The following is a 22,628-nucleotide window of genomic DNA, read 5'->3' on the forward strand; positions in this document are numbered from 1 at the left end:
CGATGCCTGGCAGTCCCTGGCCCCTCTCTCTGGTTTATTTCTGTTTCAAAGAAGGATTCATCTCTCTGTGTTTGAAGCCACTACTACCTTTCTCTGGATGTCCTGCACATCCATTCCAGAAGCAAAGGTTGAAAACTCTGGAGAAGTGAGCCCAGAGCAGCGAGGGGTCACCGGCTGGGTCACAGCCCTCCCCCAGCGCCTCCCTCCTTCCTCCCTACCCTTCCTCGTTACTCTCAGAGCTGCTGTGAGTTAACAAGTGTTAAAAGCCCTTGGATCTATTTAGAGAGAAGGCCAATTTACTGTGATTAAATGCAAGGTAGCATTCAATTAGCAGAAGATAAACACAACATATCAACCCACTACGATAATTTTTAAATCAAAAGTTAGAGCACACATAGACTGCTGCAATAATAATTTACTAATTTAATGATGATGGAGCTTTTTAAGATCTTGCCATTCTCTAAGAGTGTGTATGAAGGACACCCCTAATGTTAATTACAGCTTGCTTCATTAACAACTTAACCAAAAGGCCACACTTTGTGAAATTATTTGGGAGCCTATGAGGAATGAGAGTTGATGGAAGGAAATTACCATGAGTATCTCTCCCATCAGTTAATGAAGGCTATGATGTATAAATCATTAGTAGGGGCCATATGGTGACAGTCAGTACCGGAACAGGGAACTTCGAGTGTATGGAGAGGAGCAGGCTGGGTGGATGGCTGGGAAGAACGTGTCAAGGCCCCGGCCACTTTGTATCTGTGTCCCCGCAGCAGCTAAGGCCGGGCTGCCATTCAGGGACAGAGCGGTTCTGTTTGGCAGACAGCTGTTGCTCACACCTCTGGGCTCTGCCTGACAGTCGGAGTACCCTCCCACAGAGTGCTAAGGCTTTGACAGACAGCAAGTGCTTGGGAACTAAGGACGGATTCATCAGGCCAAGACTGCAGGTGCAGGGACTCAGTGCAGATTCAGCCCATGACGTGTGCACAGCTATCCAAACTAACTTGGGAGACCGGCAGTCTAGGGACAGCCGCACCCAAAGACTGCCGCCAACGGGGGAAATTTAAAATTTTTTTTAAACATTTATTTATTGAGAGAGAGAGAAAGCAATGGAGGGACAGAGAGGGAGACACAGAATCTGAAGCAGGCTCAAGGCTGAGCTATAATCACAGAGCCCGATGCAGGGCTCGAACCCAAGAACCATGAGATCATGACCTAAGCCAAAGTCAGATGTTCAAGCGACTGAGCCACCCAGGTCTCCCTCAGTTGGGGACCTTTTAAAAATACTGATTTCTGGCTCACACCCCCAGACATTTACTCCATATGAAGGATGCTGTGCAGGGAACATTTGTGCCCTCCCCAAAACTCCCGTGTTGAAACCCTCCTCCTCAGTGTGACTGATGACATTCGGAGATGCCCCTGTGATGGGATTAGGGCCCAGTAGTAAGAGACACAAGAGAAGTTGCTTGCTCTCTCTGCTTCCTGCCCTGTGAGGATACGAGGAAAGGACACCCACCAACCAGGAGGAGGCTCATCACTGAATACTGACTCTGCTGGCACCTTGATCTTGGACTTTCCAGCCTCCAAAACTATAAGAAATAAATTTGTTTGTTAACCGATTCCACCACTCCCACCCCATCCCCGACCCCGTCTGTGGTGCTTTTGTTAGAGCAGCCCAATTGGACTAAGGTAGAATATGATCCAACATTTTTATAGCTCTGCCCGCCTGAGTGATTCTAACGTGCAGCAAAATCTGGAGATTGCTAGTCTATGGTTCAAACCCAAGGTCGAGGGCAGATGAAAAGTTCTAAGCCCTGCAGCAAATCCTGGAATATGGAAAGAACATATTCATAGTAAAACTGCTGATAATTAAAGGTTGGAGTCTTGAGAAAGAACAAGTCCTTTCGCATTGAGAGACCAGGGTCTGAATCCCAGCACCAGTGCTGACTCTGAGTAATAATTCTCTCTGAGTTTTCTGCTCTATGAAATGGGAGTAACAATACTTTCCTCAGAAGGTGTATGAGCCGAGGGGCACCTAGGTGGTCCAGTTGGTTAAGTGTCCCTCTTCAGCTCTGGTCATGATTTCACAGCTCATGGGTTCGAGCCCTGCGTCACACTCTGTGCTGACAGTTCAGAGCCTGGAGCCTGATTCAGATTCTGTATCTGCTCCCCCCCACTCTTCCCCCGATCATGCTTCCTCTCTCTCTCAAAAATAAATAAACATTAAAACAAACTTTAAAAAGAATTTGTATGAGCCATACATGAAATAATATATGTAGAAAGCAGAGCCTGGAATACAGTAAGTGGAAGAATGGTTTATCTAACCAATGAGAATTAACTAGCCAAAAAGGAAAAGAGAATCGTGGGCCAATCAGTATCCAGTACTTGTTTGAAGTTACCAAGGAACTGTGAGCCTTGGTGTGAGTGCCTGCAGTAAACCCAGGCTGCTGTGGTCATAGCTCTGCTATACAGTGTGGCAGCTGGCTGGCAGGAGCTGCTCTAAGCACCTCCTAAACACTTCTCAGGGTGTTAACTGCCAGATGGTCGGTAAGGACTTTCAGGCAAAAGTGGGCCAGAGAATAGCTGTCCGTAAGAAATTCCACGGATCCGAAGCACATGCTGCCCCTGTGTCTAAGCCGTGGGCATTGAGATAGCCGTTCTTTCCCCTGTGACACGGGACCTGCTGCTGGCAAGAACACTGGACTCCGCAAAGGCCCTCAGGTCCACCACTCCCAAGCTGACCAATGGCGGGATGCTTCTCTGCCGCTCTGAACCTCCGTTTGCTCTACAAGGTATAAAGCAGCAGCTTCACCGAGTGTAAAGCATGAAAGAAGATACTACACGCAAAAGTTCAGATCGCGGTGCCAGGTTCACGGCAAGAACCCAATAAACAGTACGCAGGACAACGCATTGTAAGCAGCGGAGGCAGGAAGCACAGGGCAGGCTGCTTATAGGTGGGGGCCTGGAGGGGATTCTAAGAGAGAGAGGACCTTCCACGTGCTACACCACCCTACCCTATTGCCCAGCAAACGCCAGGTCTAATGAGCTCTTGAAATTGTCCTCTGCTTGGTCCAGACATTTTCATACACCTGTGGGCACTTTGTTCCAAGCGAGCCCCTCAGCTGGAGCCGAGTAAACCGCAAGGGCCAGGTGGCGGGCTGTGTGGCTGCAGGCATGCTGGCTCGGCACCGCAATTAGACTGTGGGCTGAGAAAAGCCAGGCCCAAAGCCCCACGCGGCACCAATCCTTTCTGCAGCAACAACCAACCCCCCAAGTAGGAAAATCAATGGATTTTTCTCCCCACCGATATCTAAATAGCTATTTGAATGTGTTCTGTAACAGGAGGAGCCATTGAACAAAAGGTCAGGGCTGATTTGAAGTCCGTCTTTATACCAGCAATGGCTTTTAATGGCACGATTCTCCAAATCCGTGAGCCCCTGAAGATAAAAAATTATATAAATGTACAAATGACTTTACGACTTTGATTATGCAACTTCTGAGAAAATATCCATATGAACCGTTAAGGAAGACTAAAGATATTGTGATAAAGAAGACTCTTTGAAATTCTGCTTTAAAAAAAAAATCTATGTCATGAGATATGAATGTAGCCAAAGCCTTGATAAAAGTCGTGTCAGCCTTTTGCCATAGAAGCTGCTGGAGCATGAAAGGGACCACGGGGCTGGAGATCTTTGCTGCCTTTAAAGTCTGGCTTATTAACATGCATTCGAGTCTTCCTGAAGATGGGTCTGGCCAAAGGTTATCAACGGAAACTTAATTTAATGAGCCCAGAACACAGGGAGAGGAGCCCTGTAAAGCCAACACTGAGAGGAATTTGGGGCAAGGGCATTTCATTTTCTGAAGAGGAGAAACAAAGATAAACTCATTAAAGCACAAGGTACTATATTGTTGGTTTTTATCCTCAGAGTGCTGCTCTTTCAGTAAGGGGGTGCTGCTCACTCTCAGGTTGGAGGCTAAAACCCCTCCCCACCCAGAATGGAAGCTGATGATGTTAGAAGTTTGGGGGGAAGAGAAGGGCTACGGGGAAGGCTGTTGTGTAGCCCAGCAGTGGTGCTGAGATATGCCAGCTCATGTGCCCTGGTGCCCAGCAGCTTCCTCAAGGGCTGAGGCTGTGCTTTCTGCAGTTTGGTTTGCCGTAGATCTAACCATCGTGTTCATGCAAATGTGGGTCAAAACTCTGGAAATCCTAAGGAAGGAGAGATGGAAATCCTAAGGAGGGAGAGCCAAGGAATGTGGCAAAGGCTCCCCAGCCATGAGAATGAATTATTCCAAGGCAGGAATGGTAAGCACACCTTTCATATAGGGGTCATAGACTGACATAGGACACAAGCACTTAGCATAAGTTAGTGAATCAGGCCAGCACTGAGATAGAGGGCATTTTGGAATAAGATTATGGCTTTTCTTTTTTTCTCCATTTTAATGTTTATTTATTTATCTTGAGAGAGAGACAGAGCATGAGCATGAGCAGGGAAGGGGCAGAAAAAGAGGGAGGGCAAGAATCGCAAGCAGGCTCCTTGCTGCTAGCACAGAGCTCGATGTGGTGTTCCTTCCCATGAACCATGACATCATGACCTGAACAGAAGTCAAGAGTCAGTGCTTAACCAACTGAGCCACCCAGGTGCCCCATGATTGTAGCTCTTCTTAACGGGACAGCATATCTGCAGCTCTGGCCATGGGTGTCCTATTAGAAGGGGGACGTATTGCCCAGTTTGATTGTCCAAAGGAACCTGAAACTGGAATATTTATATAAAATCTCCTGATTTTAAAGTATTGGTGACTAGCTTAGTGGTTTTTAAACTTTTAAACCTTGGGAGCCAAGCAAAACGTGTCTATGGAATGCCTATAGCCAGAAGCGGGGCCTATTCCTAGGCCAGTAAATGATACTGGGTAGCACGTGCTAATGCTGAAAGTCAGAGAGAGAAGTACCTGTTCGAAGGGCTGAATGAATGATTGCATTTGTGTTTATTTGTAGAAGAAAATATCATCCAATTAAGAAGCCATGAATGGTCACCCGGGTTATATATTACACGGCTCCAGGAGACACCATTTATAACAATGACTATATAAATGGCACCTCTCGAAGCTGCAGAGTGGCCAGTCTACACAACCGCACTCCAGCAGCCCTGCTTGTTATGCATACCAGGTCCTTCGTTTCAAGTGGGTTCTTGAGGGACAGAGAGCAAACTCATTGAAGTCCTAATCCTAGATTCAGATGGACCAGAACACCCATTCTTGATCCTCAAGAATGATTTGATTTTGATTTTGATTTTGATTCATCAAAATCAATTAGAAACAGCTCCTTAGCATTGTAAACAACACCCAGAAATAATTTAATTTTTTCTTTTATCTTACCGGCTGCAAAGTAGGTTGATCCCAAACTTCATTAGCATAGACCCAGGGGATTGTACTTTGGTTGTGATTCAGCCTAAGGACGCTCAAGGGTGAGATTTTTGTTTTATGTAAAAATACAAGTTATATAAATTCCAGTGGCTTTGTATGTGGTATATTTGTGATATTTGCCATCAAAGATTGATACTTAGGCTGTATATTCTGTACTAGATTAATATAATAAGGAAACATGATTTATGTCCTCCTAGTGTATAAAGTGATATCTCAAATGACCCAGAGGTTTCAGAGGCAATGACAACACCAGCTGGCCTCTGGAGCCGTAAGTCACATGCACAACCGACCTCATGGTAAAGGATAGAAAGAGCTCCAGAAATCGGCAGAAGGAAACTTTCTTAGCATCTTGAATCAAGAAATAGTTATTTTCCTTGGAAACTCAATAGGGAGAGAAAAATGTGGCTCCAATAAGTATCTTCAAGGAAGAGAAATATATGAATGTGTTAGGGGATGTGATGAGCTGTATTTCAGTAGCTAAGAAAATATGTAACCAGTAATTCCCATAAATATTTAATAATAAGCCAGCTATATAAAGACAAAGGGAGATACAAACACATTTGTTACACAGTATTAAAAATGTATCATAAACATTTGTTGACTAAAATGATATTTCAATTTACAAAATCCCCCAAAGACAGAGTTTCATTCCTGATGACAAACAGTGACAATCTCTAAGGGAGGGATGAAAAAGAAGGTTGGGTCTCTGGGCTGACCCTGTCTCTGCTTGTCTTGGTGGCAGTGGTGGGGCATGACAGATCTCTGGTTTGCTGGACCACTAATGAGGACCTTAATGCTCATCTGCATAAGGGTTTTCCTACGACAGACATAGTCTCCAGGATATAAGGGGAAAAAAAACAACTATGAGACACTCATCTCTTTGGTTAATGTTGGTTCAGTCTGCAAATAAAAATCGAATGTTCAAAATAAGAATGGCTGTATCTGATGTGTTCAATGCTTTACACGGGGCAGGAAGAATGAACTGCCACAAATAAAGAAATATCAGATCAGAACAGTGCAGGAGCCTAATAAACATCTTCATGAAAAGTTAAAATGGCTGCTTCATTTGTCTGCAGCACAAGTCAGGCATCACTGTGAGGGTGTTTCTGTTTCCCTTCCAAATCAAGGACAATTTGCTGATTCAAAATAAAGAAAGGGAAAGAGAGGGGGCCCCGTCTGGTCAATGATTTATTTATGGAGCCATGAAATCTCTTCTCCTCTAAAGTGATATTTTTCCTGGTTTCTAACCCTTCAATCTTCTTCCAGCCTGGGAATATATGTTTCTCTCGTCCATGTATTTTTCAGCGGTTTTCATTATTACATGGCACACAGTTCACCTCCATCTACATTGCCAAGATCTCAGTGGGGTTGCCTTTGCTCAGAGAATTTTGCCACTCCAAAATTCAGAATCAATGCTTTGTGTCACCTGAGGACCTTGCCTGTTTCCCCTCTGGAGGAAAGACCTCCCTACCCCAGGAAGAGGCTGTGAGCAGAGCAATGGGAAGGAAACAGGGGTGTCTGCCGTTGGTAATGTCTACCATTTGCACACAGGTGACTTTTGAAAATGAAGCAGAGAGAAGGTTGGATGATCAAGCACCCCAACAGATAGCCTGTTGGTAGGCAGAGAAAAAAAATCTTAGCCCATGTCTTTTGAGGGGTCTCCATTGTCCCAGACTTTAGGATGACTCTCTATAGGTACTTATAGATTTGAGGAAGGGGGATATAAAAGAGACTCCAAGCAAAAGCCCCTAGCCACAGGTGAGCCTGCTTGTCAGAGAACTCAGTGTGCCCCAAGTGTCGATGCCTTAATAGAAAAACAGGAAGCAAGGTGTGAACAAGCTTCTAGGACTATATAAGCAGCATTGCAGGATACATCCCAGCCTGAAGTCTAGGGCCTGAAAGGGCAACATCAGTTGGGACTGAGCCATCCATTTGCTTTTCTGGCAATTCAGAGAAACACATTTAAGGGATTAGTATTTATTAACAGAATCATTCCTTGAGGAAGATGCTCAATGTTTCCTCATGCGCTGCCCACAGATTTGCTCAGAAAACTAGCCGCAGACCAGAGTGCAATTGAGGTGTCATCTTCTTCAAGAAGATTTTCTTTCTGCTCTGTATCCTGTAGCTACTTGTGTGATGGCACCTGTCACACGGTACCACAGCTCTTGGCTGAATGGATATTTCTCCCAGCAGAATGAGAGTTCTCAAAGGCAAGACCAAGGCTTATTCAGCTCTGCATCCTCAGTACCTACTACAGTGCCTGGCACACAGCATGGAATCAATAAATCATGGCTACTTTTGTTTGTTAAGTGGAAATTTATGCTGATTTCTGTTTTTCTCTCTTTGTCCACTATAGTACTTTGAGTATTCTCTTACCTTGAAGAGAATTTTTATGGTCCTCTGTATTCCCCTTTCGAGTGCTCTTCTCTCTCCCCTCTTTCATTCTTGTCATTTGTGACTACATCTTCTTCCCCACCCTCCATCTTCTTTCTCTAGACTTAGCCTTGGGTCTACCAATGATTCGTGTGGGTGTTTCCTAACAAAGTCTTCTCAAAATTTTCTTAAAGAAAGGCTACGATTTGGTTCTTTGGCATCCCTTGGGATCACCAGAGAGATGAGATGGCATGAAACAGTGAAATCTCTCAGTGAAGTAGGAAAGAGAAGAATGATAACATTTATACTCCCTATAGGATAGGGAGCTGGATAAGAAGTGGGAGAATCTTATGGTAACAATCAACTTTGAGCCTCACTGGAAAATAGCCCAGAATCCACAAGGAGATCCACACCCACTAGGTAGGCATTCCCTCACTTAATATAACAGGTGGATATAGGTGGCCATCTCCACTTTAGGGTATCAGTCCTGTTGTGGTGGTGGTGGTGGTTGTGGTTGGTTTTCTTTCCTACTCAGTAGGGCCCAACAAAAACTGACACATTTTTCTTTCTTAGGAAAGGATACTCTAAGTCTGGAAGTCAAGAAATGAATAGAATCGTCCAATGGCAGACGCCATTAGTGACATCTCAATGCTCTCTAAACATAGTCCTCCCAGAGATGCCACATTCAGCAATTCTGAAATGTGCCCATAGAGCCTGTGATATTAATCAAATTCATGAAGGGAGGCTCAGGCCAGGATGCTTAAGGCCAATGCATCCTAACATGGTCTTCCTCCATTAGGGGGAGAAAGCAAGCCTCAGTGTAATGTGACATCATCAATCTAAGTAGGCAAGTGGAATAGATTTCCCGATTACCAGGTTAAGCGATGCATCAAACAGGAGCGAGTCTGGTCATTACTAATCATTTAAATTTGGGAAGACTGAGCTCAGTGACATTATCAGGCCCACATTAAAGAGTGACTTCTCTCTGCTATCAGGAATGTATTGGTGTCCCCTCCAGGATTTATTACTATGGGAAGCTGCAAGATGGGCTGAGGCAGCAACTATCTATGGCACCAGCACCCCATCCATCATCCCCATGACCTCAATTCGGGTCAGCCTTGAGGGGCTGGGGCTTCTAATCTCTCCTCTTCTTGGGGTCCCTCAGTGGTCAAGTCTACAGGCAGCCTAAAGAGGAAGCATTTAGAAATGAATGCAATTACAACACCTGGTTATATTATTATTCAAACCCCAACCAGCATATTTCTCTCTGATATTCTTTTTGTAAAAACACATGTTTTCTCATACTCTAGACCACAATAGCCATCTGAACCCAAAAATAGCTTTTTCCCAAGATACACATTTTTCAAAACCGTCCCTTGAGATTTTATTTCACTGTTCTACAGTGGACATTAGGTATGTAAATTTAAAGTAAAATTCTCAAGTGGTTCTGAATCACATACATCATTAATAATCACTGATTTGCAGGGTCTCCTTTGGGGAAAACTAGGGAGTGTAGTTGATACTTGGGGACTCCCCCCCACAACAGGATCATTAAACAGAGTCACAAACTGGACTTGAAAACCAGTAAAGACAGTGTTCAGGAACAAGGTCTTGGATATCATCCTTCTAGACCAGTACTTCTTGAACTTTAGTGCACATGTGAATCACCTGGGAAACTTGTTGCTAGGTGGATTCTGATCCAGTAGGTCTAGAATGGAGCCTGAAATTCTGCATATCTTAAAAACTCACAATGACACTAGTACTGCTAGCCCATGAACCACACCCTGAGTAGTAAGGATCTGGAAGAAGGGTTCTTAACCTGGACCTCACATTAGAATCCCCTGGGAGCTTTGAAAACTGCCAGTGCCAGGCTCAGCCCAGACCAATCAAATTAGAATCTCCAGGGGTGGATCCCAGGCACCAATGTTTTTTAAACCTCCCTGGGTGATTTCTTTGTTCAGCCTGGGTTGAGAATCATTGATGTATACTGATGAACAGCTCCACATTTGTGGCTGAATTCAGTAATTTCTTAGTCTTCTATGTTAGCTATGTTGATGGTGGGCATTTAGCGTTAAAATCCACCTTTGTCTCAAACACATAGGCCAAGTGCTTACAAGGAAGCTGACCCCACTTCCACCTCCAGGTATGGGTCTGAGGGGCTCAAAGTTTGTTTGACTTCCACCAGCTGTTGCTAAAGAAGATGTATATCACCTAATATGTGTCAATGAGATGCCAAGAGAGGTTCTGGAAATTCATCTTAAATATAGATATACGTGAACCAATACATGTCTTATTGCTTAAGCCAATTTTATTTAGATGACTATATCTTCTCATATTGGCACATGGCTTATGTAGAACAAAGGGCTGGAAAATGCAGTAAAATCCTCCTCATGTGTCCCCAAATGGGACCAGGTCTACCAAATTTGATTAAAACGTATCCCACCTTCCTTAACCTTCCTTCACCTCCATTTCTTCTGCCATCTTCCTCTCTGTAGACGAGGCAGGGTGGAAAGAGAAGGGAATGGCCTTAGGATTGCAACCTGTGTCCACCTTCTCATAAGAAGAATGCCCTTGGAAAAGTCCCCGGCTTTACTTAAGCCATGGTTTGCTGATTTTTAGCAGAATAAAAGTAATATCTGGGTCACAAGGTTTTGGTGAGCATCACATGAGATAATGGATGTGCGAGCATCTTGCAAATGATAAGTTGCTATAAAAATGTCGTTCGTGGTTTTTTGCGGCTGCTGCTGTTAGGAAAAATAAGCAGTGATCCCAAAGGTGGAAGTTTATTCATACTGCTAGTTACTGCTAGCCATTTTGCATCCATGCACTGTCTCATGGAGAATCCGAGCAAAGCTGGGTGTCTTGCTGATTTTGGCACAGCTCCCATCTGAGACGGTCCCTGAGTTATCTATAGCAATCAGGGTGGAGGAAGAGACATAAATCCTGCTGTTCTTTGCAAGAAGTGGGGGGAGTGGGGTGGAGGGAGAGAAAGGGAGGTTGCAACCTAAATGATTTTTAATTATTTTCTAATTCACTATATCATTAGGAAGACAGGCAAAACTCCTAAGCCTTAAGACACAATGATCTAATGTCATTGATTTTCACATATATTTTATGAGTGATGAAATATGATGAAGCTGGGAGAGAAAAGCTTTTCAAATATGATAAGACTATAGAATCTTCAAGCCCATTTATAAAAAAAAAAAAAAAGTCAAGTTGTGGGCTCAGGGTGAGTTTGTGAAAGTCAGGCTTTAAGATGCTCCTGTGTGGATTGGGCCTGAAAGCTTCCTGACTCCCCAAATCTACTGAGGGTGTTTTGACTGCTCTTTGTCAATTATAAATCTGAGAATTATTGTCTATGTTCCCTGAAATGTAAATTTCTCTATATCATTCATCACCACATCTTCAGCCCTTCGCATAGGGCATGGTGCATCAGAGGGCCTCACATATTTCAAATGAATGAAACTCAAGTCTATTAGCACAGCACTGCGTCCTTAAAAAATAAGGGAGTATGACTCTTTTACTATTTTCATTGAGCTTATATTATTTGGGGGCTTATATGCAAAAATAATTTAACAAGAAACAAGTTAACAATGTTGCAAATCATGAAATTAAGTACCAAAGAGCCACTATAAACAGTGAGATACTAGCATTAACGAAGCAAAGAAAAAATGAGTATTGGCTAGAGTTACACAGAACACCTTCCCAGATGAAGTAGAACATATGCCTATTTCTCCAGTGCCTAACATACTGCCTAGCAATTATAATGTGTACCTATTCCTCTAGTGCCTAGCATACTGCCTTGAGCAATTATAAAATCTTTAAATATTCAGTCCAATGGCTTTATTTCCAGATAATAATATCTTCACTAATTTTCTAAGATGAAACTAAGCAAAATTCAATCAACCCACCTTAAGTATAAATTATTAGCAACGTTAAAATATGCATAGCGAAGTTCACCATACAAGGCATATGTTGTATTCCATCTTTGAAATTATAATAAATTGTCCATGACTGGAAAGAGACTAGAAGGCAGACCAAATATTCCCAGAGAACAGCACTGCTTGCCTATTCTGGAAGTCTCCCTTTCTTGGGTTGGTTAGGCATAAGCCATAAGCTCCATTAGCCGGGTTCAGGCATAAGGAGGGGAAGCTGGAAGAAAAGGACAACTTCGACCATTATAAGGTTCATGTTATTCACATTGTTTTGCCATTCTTCTCCTCCTCAACCATACTAATACCAAAATCTAGGAGGAAAAATCTATGAAATACTAACAATAACAACAATGGCATTTTTTGGTATACCTTCTATGCCCAGTAATTAATAAATGATTTGTTTTTATTTTTTGTATTCTAACGACCAACCATAAGAAGGTCACACCCTGCCCTTATTTTACCAATGGAAAAATCTAAGGGACACAAAACTTCAGTAACTTGCTGAGAGTCACATGGTCAGTAAGTAGCAGAACCAGGATTAGAACCCAGATCAGACTGCAGAGACAATGCCCTGAACAGGATGCTACCCTTCCTTCTCTCTCCTGCCCTGTTATTAAATTAGACTTTTTCTAAGAAGAAATCAAGGTTCCACGGTTGTAAGACCTACTTGGAAACAGAGTATGGCCCAGATAGAGGATGGACTGTGTCTTCCTTCTTCTTCAGGGCCAAGAAACTATCTGCAATAATCTGAAGGCCCGTGAGCCACGTGACAACCAGAGTTGAACTAGAGTTCAAAAGAGTTTTCAAGAATTGTGAATTAAGCTTGGAGCCCTGGAGTCATTGATATGGTAATGCAGGGGCAAAAAGGATAGTTATTGAAGAGGGTGACTTAAAGAACCCCAGTGAAGCATTGGTTACATTAAATGAAAGAAAAATAATTTTGAGTTCACTAAATCTGTGTAGGGGTGGGAGATGAAAAATCAGAACTCTTTTTTATAAGATTGGGAATTCACAAATAGTCTCTGTGGTGATTGGAGAGGTAGAATATATTTCAGGCAAGAAAGGCAGGAAGAGGTCAATAAACATTTCTGAAAACATGGGTGACCAGTTGGAGAGACTATCTTATGAAAATGAATCTAGTAGTGAAGTACAGGACAGACAAAGGAAAGCAGAGGTGGAAGTCAATGCCTTAGGGATTCAGCAAACTGTTACTAAAGTAACAATCCATTACAAGGTTATTATCACACAAGAAATCTTGAAAACGATGATTGATAAAAACACTTGGAGTGGATATAGAGAAGAATAAAAAAAATTGCTTGGAGGTGTAGAGCATAGATAACTTATAGAAGATGAGTATCATCAGTAAAAAATAGAAAAACACAAATATTCAGGTAGGAGAAAAGTTAACAACTGTAATGGTTACCATTTTTAAAATTGAAATATCACTGTGCCAGTCATTAAACCAAGCACTCCTCAGACCCTATGTACTTTAGTCTTCACAAACACACTGTGCTCTAGGCAATTATTATTCTCTTTTACAATTAAAAAAAAAAAAGGCTCAAGTTATTGCCTAAAGTCACATAGGTAGCAAGAGATGGTGCCAAAATAATGAAATAAGTTTTAAACATTTGGAGATGTTGACAGAGTATCACAAAAGAAATACTGAAATACAATTTGGAAAATGGGTTAGGGAGATAATCACCTGGAGGGATCATTGCAAGGAATTTGTTTCCTGAAGGTGCACCAAGACCTGTTCTTTTTTTTTTTTTTTCTAGGAGAGAGAGAGAGAGAGAGACAGTGTGAGCAGGGGAGGGCAGAGAGAAAGGGAGATACAGACTCTGAAATAGGCTCCAGGCTCTGAGCTGGCAGTCAGCACAGAGCCTGATGCGGGGCTCGAACCCACAAACTGCTATATCATGACCTAAGTGAAAGTTGGACGCTTAACCGACTAAGCCACCCAGGCACCCCCACCAAGACCTGTTCTTAATGGTCCTTCTTAATGTTCTTAAAAGTCCACTTCTGGGTATGTACCCCCAAAGAATTAAAATTGGGGACTTGAACATATTTGTGTCTATTTGTACAAGCTATCTAGAGTAGTCAAATTCATAGAGGCCAAAAATAAAATGGTAGATTCTGGAGGCTGGGGAAAGGAGATTGAAATTGTTACTTACTAGGTATAGAGTCTGAGTTTGAGAAAAAGATAAAGTTTTGGAGGATGGTGGCTACAGTTGCCAACAGTGTGAATATAACCAGTGCTACTGAACTTAAGATATGAAATGGCTAAAATAATGATGGGAAATAACTACTGTGTTTCAACATAATGGAAAAAATAATGGCTAAAATGATAAGTGCTATGTTACGTAGAGTTTATCATAATTTTAAAAGCCTAGTTGGATGAGGAATCAGGCTCTTCTATGCTGCATTATGTGGGTTGTGAGGAGGTGGGAGAGATCCAACTAACCACCTTAAAGCACAGTCCAACTAACATCTTGGAGAGTCCAGCATTAGGAAAGTGTATGGTTGCTGATTTTTATGCCAGGACCCACCTCATTTAAAAAAAGAGAGACTGGGATTAACAAAATGATTTCAAGAATTTAATAGCAAATCCAGTAATTTATTCCCCCACTGAATGTTTCCTATAGTATAGCACGTAGCTAGGTCCATTCCCAACATGACAGAGGAAAATCTATACCTGGGATTAAGGAATCAAATAGCAAAACCAAAACTAAGGACAAATTTTATCCTAGCGAAGCGTTCTTCATCCTGGCACGGAGCGCCTCGGGGAGCATTAAATCTTGTTTTCTGGAAGTAGTCAGGCACAGGACAGGGTCAAATCTTCTAGGTTAAAATAGACGCAAGGCATGACCACCATCACTCTATAGCTTCCTCTCTACCTTCTCATCACAGAAGTCATTGAGCTCTGTGTTGTTTTCTATTAAGTGTCTCATACAGACTTGGAGATTCCTCAAGCCTCCTTAGCTTGAGCAAAAAGACAACACACAGTGTTCCAAAGCTATGCAAACACTTAAATGGGGGCTGAGGGGGAGGGTTTGGCATTTAGTGGAGACAATTCCCCCACGCGTTTCTCATCTCAGAGATGTTACAACTCCTGAAGGCTTCAATCTTTCATTTTAGAGATTTCTATTGATTGGGTAAGAATCACACACATTTTGTCCACAGCGCAGAGATATCAAAGCAAACTTTTCCCCTAGAGCCATTTCCCCAGGGAATGGAAATGATTGATTTTTATTGGTTCAGCTTCTAGGATACTCACATCTCAATCCAGACAATTTTCTTTGGAGAGAGCCCACTCCAGTCCACTTAATTGTATTTTCTAACCAAAGAGTTGAAAGAGATTTGTCATCTTTACAGTCCAGAGGAGATGAATCTCCAGACTCCTCTTCCAATTGTGTGAGCTTGTTTCTGAGGTTAGTAATCGAAGAATGGAGCCAGGGCTTAGGGGAAAAAATCACGTAAAAACATAAAGCTAAAACCACAATGACTGAGATACTGGCAAAAAAAAAAAAAAAAAAAAAACCTGAATCAAAGCACGAAGGAATTGAAAGTTCTGAGGAGAAATCATTTGTTCCTCACTTTCCTAACTTTTGTTGGATGGCATTTACTGTAAGTAGTCTTTTATTTGGATCTGAATGAAGAGGAACCACTTAGTGGCCAGGAAAGTGGCCACCCCACCCCCATTCCCTGATTACACCTTCCCTTCTGTTTGCCTTTTCTCTCGGCTCATTCTGTACTGTGAACCTCTCATGAGATGCACCTCTGCTTCTCTTAACCTTCATTTAATCTCCCACTGGTTAAATGTCTCACTTGTCTCCTCAGTAGCTTGCTCCAGAGCATGGAAATGAAGATACAGAGCAAATGCTAACCAATTTTGAGACTTTAGAAAAATCCACGCCCAGGGGTAAAGGGAAGCCTCCCTCCATTCTCTTGGCAAAAGAAAAGATGCCCAGCTCAGGTTTCTTCTGACACTGCCACTTTCTGGCCCTTGAAGTTTTTCCTATTAAAATGTAACATCGGGGGCATCTGGGTGGCTCAGTCGGTTAAGCGCCTGACTCTTGATCTCAGCTCAGGTCATGATCTCATGGTTTATGAGACTGAGCTCTTTGTTGGTCTCTGCACTGACAGTGTGGAGCCTGCTTGGGATTCTCTCCCTCCCTCTCCCTGCCCCTCCCCACCTCTCTCTCAAAATTAATAAGTAAACTTAACAATGTAACATTGTATGTTAAATATACTTAAATAGATAGATAGATACTACACACACACACACACACACACACAGAGAGAGAGAGAGAGCCCTGATAATTTCTATGCATTGAACTTCTCCAAACCTTTATTCTATATTGTTTCATGCTTCTATTTTGTGCATGGATTTATTTTCATTTTCTCTATTGTACTGTAATATTCCTGTTTAGACTACAATATTCCTGGCCCTCTAATATTGTTTCTTTTGCTTCTTGCACAACACCTACCAAGCACAGTGTTGGATAAGACTTTGGAAATGTTACAAGATGGTAAAACAAAGTGGTAATATCACTTATGTTCTTTTTCTAGAAAAGCACACTGAAAATCAAAGAACCAAAGCAGTCCTGGGACTGCAAAATCACCACAGAGCTGCTCGATTTTTCTACCAAGGCTGACGTTTCCTTCTTCTGTAACCTTTCTAGCCAGTCTGCAAACCCCAGAAGAGAAGTTGTCTTAGTTTACAGTCAATCATCATGTTTGACATACTGTTATTATTTTTTACCTATATTTTTATATTACTCAACTTGATCTACTGGGTCAAAATTACTATTTGATGGCTTCAAAACTACTACTGGGGATTCCCTCCAAGCAAAAAGAACTGATGTAATGTAACAATGTAAAAACAATGCAGCAGCAGGTCCAAAGGCCACCCCCAAGCAAGGATACAAAAGATTTTGAGTTAGGTGACATTTTTAGTATACAGCTGCTAATGAAGATAACCTCTTTGAGGAAGATATTGGGAGACAACTCTCCATGAATATTTTTACCTCTCTGCATGGTTCAGGCTTTCTAAGCAAAAGTACTGCAAACTGGGTTAAAAGGATGGTTGAACGGCAAACATTCAGTTAGAGATAGTATATTGTTCCGGGGATTTTTTTTTAAAGTTTATTTATTTATTTTTAATATTTTATTTATTTTTGAGAGAGAGATAGAGACAGCATGAGCAGGGGAGGGTCAGAGAGAAAGGGAGACACAGATTCCGAAGCAGACTCCAGGCCCTGAGCTGCCAGCCCAGAGCCCGATGCAGGGCTTGAACCCAGAAACCGTGAGATCATGACCTGAGCTGAAGTCGGACGCTCAACCAACTGAGCCACCCAGGCACCCCTAAAGTTTATTTATTTATTTATTTTGAGAGAGAGAGAGAGAGAGAGAGAGAGAGAGAGAGACCTTGTGCATACAGGGGAGGGGCAAGAGAGAAGGGGAGAGAAAGAATCTCAAGTAGGTTCTGCACCGTCAGCACAGAGCTTGCTGCGGAGCTTGATCTCATGAACCATGAGATCATGACCTAAGTCAAAATTAAGAGTCAGACTCAACAGACTGAGCCACCCAGGCACCCCTTGTTCCAGGGATTTAGAGACTCATCTCGCCTGGAGCTAATTTGCTATTCTCTTAAACTCTAAGTGAAGAGAAGTAGAGAGTATCTTCTCTCCTCCTCAGGCAAGATCTCTCTCCCTCCTCCCTCTGTCTTTTCTCTCTCTCTTTCTCTCTCTAGTTTAGAAGGGCTGCAGGTGTGCTTCAACTCTGATAATTCTAGGGCTTATCTTCTGTAGGACTAAGGCTTCTGTACCCAATTACACCATGACGGGACCTTCCATCCTCTCTCTTGGGTGCATCAGTTTCCCCAGATTTTTATATGTTCACCAACCCAGAAGCTCATTGAACCCAATTTAGGGGGTGGGGTATGATGGTTTCATTTCATATGCGTGGTTGATCAGATCATTGACCACTGGTGATTGATTCAACCTCCAGCCATTCTCCCCTCCCCAGAGGTCTCGGGGGTGGGGGTGCTGAAAGTTCCAGCCTTCTGATTACTGGGGTGGTTCACCAGGCAACCAGCCTCCCATCCTAGGTACTCTCTGAAAGTTACCTCATTAACATAGCAAGAGACAGTGTTAAAGCTCTCATCCTTTAAGAAATTCGAAGGGTTTTGGGAGCTTTGTACCAAAGATGGGAATGGAGATCAATTATCATTCTTTTTTTTTTTTACCTATTTTTGAATATTTTCAATGTTTGCATTATTTATTTTTGAGAGAGAGATGAAGTGACAGCAGGGGAAGGGCAGAGAGAGAGAGGGAGACACAGAATCCAAAGCAGGCTCGAGACTGCGAGCTCTCAGCACAGAGCCTGACACGGGGCTTGAACTCACAAACGTAGGAGATCATGACCTGAGTAGAAGTCTGATGCTTAACTGACTGAGCCCCCCAGGTGCCCCAATGATCATTTCTTATTATAAATCACTATATCACAGGTACAAACTCTCCTTTTGTGCACAGATAGTATCAGGGCCTTGTCACATCATCCCATGGTTAATTGGGACGTTAGAAAGTAGTGCTAACATGCTCTATGAGTAATGATGTGGTCGCTAATACAGAGGTCTGGTGTTTCTCTTGGTGTGTATGTGTATGTACTGTTAGAGTGTACGTGTATTTATACACACATACACATACAAATGATACATATACTCACTCACACACGCACCCCTATATGGCATGTTAATTTGTTAGCTTGCAAGTAGGGTGACATTTCAGGTCTGTCACAGTTTGGGACTTAAAGAAGACACCAATCATTATAACATCATTGGGTATTAAATAAAATACATAAGCAAGAGCTTCATGTTTGTAATTAATTAGGAGCCTCGTGGAGGGATATCCAAGCCTCTGCCCTTGGCCTTGTATCCTTGCCTTTTAAGGACTTGCCTACCATGTGCAAGGTGGGATCACTGCCTTGGGGCTCCAGCGGTAAATGCAACAGATTGTCAGCCTCAAGGAGCTTACCATCTATAGGGGAAGGTAAGGTCCTCCAATCAGAAGACATGGGGTGATGGAATGAGTAAAAAAACAAGGCCTATCTATATGCTGCCTACAAGACACTCATTTCAGACATAAAGATGCAAACAGATTGAAAGTGAGGGGACAGAGAAGCATTTATCATGCAAATGGATGTCAACAGAAAGCCAGGGAAGCAATACTTATATTGGTCTTTAATCCAAATATCCTGAAAACAAAAGAGAAATCATTTCTGTGAAAGAAATGTATTTAAGTACCTGGAGGGATAAAAGGAAGAGGCAGTTGTTATTTTTAGCCACACACGTGGTGGGTAGGGAGAGTATGACTGCAAAGTTCTCATGAAGGGAAAATTTCACTATCAGAATCCATCATTTAGGCAAAGCCATAAAAGCCATACTTCCCAAATTTGTGATTAATACAAGGCACGGTGTGTTGGCCAGTAAACTGGTTAGCAAAACCAAGATTCTGAAACTGCTACAAGCCAGCATGACAAGAAAAGTTAACAAAATGAAACCGTATAGTTTTAAGTGTGGAGTGATCAGCAGGTTAACAGCGGTACTTATGGAGGAGAACAGAGAGTTGTAGCTGACTTCCTGAGCTCAACAGCCATAAACTTAAAACCCCCATATCCCTCATGAAGTTATTTTAAATGCTTTCAAGTAGCTGGTCAACCTTGAGGCTCACACTAATCTGCAAAGGGCTGCTTTGGGCAAGTTTCACTGTTCCCACATCCAGGGAAGGGAAGGGGGAATGTGTAGGTGGTCTCAGAGTGTAGGTGACTTGACCACAGTTGTGCAGCAATCGGGAAAGTGATTGAAGAATGGCATCACAATCAAGGAGTCTTGACCAGAATCAGGGTTCCGGGTACAGTTTCCTGCGCAACATTTTATGAAGGATGTTGACAGTAAGGTGCCGTCCCTCCAGGGGAGGCAGGCAGGATGATGATCAAGACACATAAGGAATATTTGGAGGACCTTGGGCAGGAACAGAGAAGACAGAAGAGCTACTATCTGCACATATCAGAGCAGCTGTCACGTGGGAAGAAATTAGACTTTCCGTGAACTGGCAGTTCTGGGAAGCGTCGTGACACAGAACCAACACCACTGGATGGAAGTTAAAGTGAGGAAGAGTTCGGATGACTGTTAAAAGGTGTGGTCTGTCATCTAAAGGTGGGAAAGATAGGCTCACAAGATTGTGAACCCACCACTGCAGTGCCAATTACAGCGCAGGCTGCAACCAGCCACAAATACCAGCTGTTGTAGGAGGAATTCCTGCCTAAAAAAATTAAAAAGTCAATGGCTTCCCAGATCTCTTCTGGCCCCAAGATTCTATTACTTAAATAAAAATCCACCGTCCCGGGAAATTCATGTCCTGTCAATAGATCTTCCAAATATGCTTCGACATTAAGGACCCTGCTGACATCCTGAGTTAGCACCATATTCATCTGGGTTATAAAAACATCATAAATAGTCATAAGGCCACTCACATTTCATGACTTTTGCTTTTTGCTAGGCTTCATGCCCCTCCATGAGTGAGAAAAAGGATTGTTGAATTATTATCGCAGAGAAGCTAAGGGATGAGTTGAAGGTAATAGGGCAAGTTTGTAGTGAAGTCAGAGCCAGAAATCAGGTCTTCCCTTAGATGGCACCGAGATCTCGGCAACAATATTAGCAACAGAATGATTAACGTGTATATGAACTTCACTCACTACGGGACACGCACTGCTTTAAGCACTTGCCATCTATTATCTCATTAGATTATTTGTCTATTATTTATTTGTTACATGCATCTATTCATTTATTATTTGCATCTATTATCACACAAACTCTATCAGGTGAGAACTATTACACACCCGTTTTATAGATTAAGGAACGAAGAGGCAGAGAGGTCTAGAAACTTGTGTGAGAAAACAGATGCTATGTGGTAGGGCTAGATGCCCAAGCATTGCAATGACCCCCAAACCTTACGGCTCTCAGTCGCAGGGCTGTGTTTTCCCTCTAGATCCATTTGATCTGGGGACAGTCCCCAGATTTGTACATCATGGCCTCTGTGGCCCATGTTGCCAAAGGCACCAAATAATCAAGTTTGGGAAGACTCTACCTTAGGAGTTATCTACCTGCCTTGCTCTGCTCCCCCCCAGCTACAGAGCATGACTGCAGAAACTTCTTCACATTGATGCGATGGCGGAAATTAACCGAGCAAAGCCACAGACTTGAGACTCCGATGTGCTGACACTCAGGCTGGACTGAAGTGTGGCCGAGATGCCACCCAACGCGATGCGGGAGGGCACGCGGCAGGAGAGTAGACCGCAGAATCCACATTTGACCCTTAACTGGAGTGCGAGAGAGACAAAGCCGAAATAATGGGTATCACAGATAACTGTTTATTCCTTTCCAGCACAACAAGCAAATAAACTGCCATTGGTGCCTCAAAACTTCATACAGGGTAATATTCCTTTAATGGAATGCTTTTAGAGAAGAGTCATAAAAATAAATTGAAAAGTGCTTTCTGCTGGCTACAGCTGGCATAAGCAGCATCTGAGCAAACAGGATAACACAAAGCTTAACTTAGCATCGCCATTTTTATTACTCACCCGCGACAGGTCTTATAATAGTATAAATTCACTTAAATCACGGACTCTTCCCCCCATCACCGTCCCTCCTTCCCTCCACCGCCACACACCCAATAGCCTTCTGCGTTAATTCTGAACAGCATAATTACAGGTCTTTTTATGATTTAGGTTTGAGACCAATTAGCTGATACTGCAAGCCTTTCAAATGCCAGCTTCCCTCTCCTGGCACTCCCCGTTCTGCTGGGATTTATCTGTATGCTTGTAAAAGGCAAATGTTTTGCGAGGAGTGGAGAAATCGGGTCTGCTGGTGGATGGGGTCCCCCGCCCCTCCCTTCTCCCTCTCTCATCTGCCTCTGCATCTTTGGTGCACCTGGTCCCTAAAATTGTCACGGAGCGAAGCACACACTGAATATTCATGCTGGTGCCCACGCTGCTTCGGATACCAGGTAATTGTGTCGGAGAGCTACTGGCTGCTTCCTCCGTGAAAGGCCGTTCCTGTAGTTGGAGCTGCGGACCCACGTGAGGCAGGTGCTGCCGCCATTTTGGAACACGTTAGCCACCGGCCGGAGGGCAAGGTTCAGAAGCTCAGAAGGGCACCGTCGGACAGCCCTGTCTCCTCCACTCCGTCTGCTCCCAATACCCGCCACCCTGCATTCATCACATAGCAAGGCTGCAACATGGGCCTTGACATTCGATATTCCACGAAGATCTCCAGAATCAGTCAATATGCATGAATCTTCCCTTCTGTACCACTGGGACACTCAGGAGTAAATAAAATAAGATTCCTTACCTCACTGTGTTTTCAACTGAATGTAAGAAAATACAACATATACATGTAAAAATATAACATAGCAAAAGCAGTAGGATGTAGTTAGTGCTGTGCAGAATATGCAACAGGCAGTAAGTTCAAAGAAAGCTGTTGTCACAGGGACCTGAGTCATCCGGCTCTCCATATTTCTACTCTGTAGCATGCACTTTAAAAATAATTGTGTTTAATCCTCACACAACTCCTCAAGATACATATAATGCATATATATATACAACCCTGTAAGACACAGATGGGATACACATAATTTTATATATATATTTGTATTTTAAAATATATTTTATATATATAAATATTAAGTATTTATATATATTAAAATAAAATATTTTATAAAATATATTATGTAAATTATGTAAATATATTATGTATAAAAATTTATATAATATATTTATGTAAATATATTATATATAAAATATTTATATAATATATATATACATACAATACCTGTAACATTTTCCTGA

At 42.6% G+C, this 22,628-nt stretch overlaps 1 long non-coding RNA gene across 2 annotated transcripts; it reads right to left on the minus strand.

The window, feature by feature from the left end:
- Window positions 1–10,078: 10,078 nt before the first annotated feature.
- On the minus strand, window positions 10,079–21,879 carry LOC120230518. 2 transcript variants are annotated; one of them, XR_005528050.1, is made up of 3 exons: window positions 21,748–21,879; window positions 20,886–21,101; window positions 10,079–10,696 (listed from the first exon to the last, which is right to left on the minus strand). It is a non-coding gene; the product is annotated as an uncharacterized LOC120230518 (long non-coding RNA). The 2 variants fall into 2 exon arrangements; XR_005528051.1 differs by having other exon boundaries at window positions 21,712–21,879.
- Between the last annotated feature and the right edge of the window lie 749 nt (window positions 21,880–22,628).

The sequence above is a fragment of the Hyaena hyaena genome, unplaced genomic scaffold (genome assembly GCF_003009895.1).
Source record: "Hyaena hyaena isolate Hyena2069 unplaced genomic scaffold, ASM300989v1 scaffold_43, whole genome shotgun sequence".
Lineage (NCBI taxonomy): Eukaryota > Metazoa > Chordata > Mammalia > Carnivora > Hyaenidae > Hyaena > Hyaena hyaena.